Source organism: Prenolepis imparis, unplaced genomic scaffold (assembly GCF_030444845.1).
Source record: "Prenolepis imparis isolate NDT839.2.m4 unplaced genomic scaffold, iyPreImpa1.0 SCAF_10, whole genome shotgun sequence".
NCBI classification, from domain to species: domain Eukaryota; kingdom Metazoa; phylum Arthropoda; class Insecta; order Hymenoptera; family Formicidae; genus Prenolepis; species Prenolepis imparis.
In genome coordinates, this window is record NW_028141168.1 from 2,391,085 (window position 1) to 2,393,354 (window position 2,270).

Sequence of the window (2,270 nt, forward strand, 5' to 3'; positions counted from 1 at the left end):
TAGCATTCCTTGCACTTGCTTATTTACTTCTGTTTTATGCTTCTCGGGAAGGCGGTATGGTCTTACGTTGACGGGTGAGGTGTTGGCGCGCGTGTTTATCTCGTGCTTTATCGTCGCGGTGCATGTCAGTGGTTCTTCATTTAAATGAAATATATCGCTATATTCTTCGCATATCCGTTGTACTGAGCGTTTTTCTTCGACGTTTAGATGATCCGTGCGTAATAATTGTCAGATTCGTTCGTCGCGCGTTGACGAGTTATGAGTGTCGCTCGTGTGTATCGTGTATACTTTGTGTGCGTTATCTTCACATATGTCTTCTACGGTTACGAGCGGCGTACTAATCTCTACGGTCTCGTCGGTCGTATTAATTATACTGACGGGGCACACAAAATTTTTTGGTTCTACCAGGCATCCGATATATATTCCCGGTGCTGTTTCTTCGGCCTTTATCACGCCTATCTTATTACGATTCGTTGCCGCTTGTATTATCGTTTCGCTACGCGGTTTTAATTGAATTTTATTGTACGGTCGTAATTTTAATACGGCGTTTCCTATTTGAATCTCCTGTTTTTTGTAATCGCACGTGACTCGTTGCTTTTGTAGAAAATCGATTCCTATGATCCCTTCGTATTCCATTGGGAAGTCGTCCTTTACGACATAAATCGCGTGTTTGATTTTTCGGCTGCCTAGATCGATAGTCGCGTAGAATTTTCCTATTGTTCGCACTTTATGCCCGGTTATGCCGATCAAAGTAATTTTGTCGTTGTATATCTCGGTTTCACCTTTCAGATGTTTAACTTTTATTAAAGAGACAGTAGCTCCAGAATCGTAGAGCATGTTAATCTTGCCGTTCTTTACTTCGCGTATAGGTAGAGTTATTAAATTCAGGCTCGCTGCTCCACGAGGCGTCTGTCGCACGTGAGTCACCTAATATTCTATCGCGCGTGTCTTTTTATTCTTTTCTTCTTGCCGTTCTTCTTCGTCACTGCTATACTCGGATTCGGTATCTCTTTTTCGCGATTGTGGTTTCTTACGGTTTTCAATTTTATTTATGCTTCGCGATTTTTTATTATCGGTTCCCTTATCGTGGTCCAGTGTATTTGTTTTCGGCCTTCCATTTAAAGTCCAACACTCGTCGCGATTATGTCCGCGTTTTTTGCAATAATTGCAGAATTTCTCTACGGTATTTGCGCGAGGGGGCTTGTCCGGTTTTGGGAACGCGTATTTACTGTTGCGGCAATCGCGTCCGTAATGTCCCGATTTTCCGCATTTATAACATTGCGTGGTTTTATGTTGACCTTGTCGCGGTTGTTGCCCAGTTTTGCTTTGCGATGCATTTGTCATTCGCGACGCGTTAGATCCTATTAACTTTTCTTCTGCGGTTGCGCCCGTTATCGCTTCTTGGAGTGTTGTGTATCGTTGTGATCGCACGAGTATTTTCAATTCGTTACGTAACCCGAATTGGAAATTGAGTAATGCTTGGCTTTGTATGGTTTCTAGAATAGCACGCTTATATGCTCGAACGCTTTTCTCCCTCAATCATTGAGCTATATAATTTCCTGGCAAGTTTGTCGACGCGTTGTCCGAAACTCTGTGCCGGTTCGTTAAAGTTTTGCTTGACCGAATTGAACTCGATTTGTAAATGCGCTGTACTCCGCTTACTTTGATAAGAATTTTCTAGTTGGTCTTTCAATTCTTCGAACGTTTGAATGTCTCGTGTCTCGAAATCTTGCATGGCTTTTCCCCGTAATTTAGTAAATAATATTCCTTGAATTAACGCTTCCTCGTCATCGGGGTGAATATTTTTAATTGCGTACGTACAGGAGTTTAGAAATTCTTGTAATCGGGTTCGCGTTGTGCCGTCGAACTCCGGTATCATTATTCGCGCTTCTTTTAATGACATGTAGCGTTGTGCGGTGTTCCGCCGGTTTCGTATGTCACGTTCGGTTCGTCCGTAAGCCATACGAGGCTCGTGTTCTTCGTCCGAATCTCGATCATAAGCGCGTTCGCGGGATCTAATCTGCCTATTGTAGAGCCTATCCGCTTCCTGTTCGCGTGTGTGTTCGCGTAGATTCCGTCGATCTCCTGCGTCTCGATTGCGAGGGTAGTCGCGGTGATCACGTTGATTATTTCTGTCTCGCTCGGGAGTGAGTTCGCGTAAATCTTGCCGACTGTCGCATCTCTCTTCCGCATCTTGATTACGGGTGTGTTCACGGAGATGTCGATTATCGCGGTGCCTATTTGCATCCCGTTTGCGTGCGCGTTCGCGG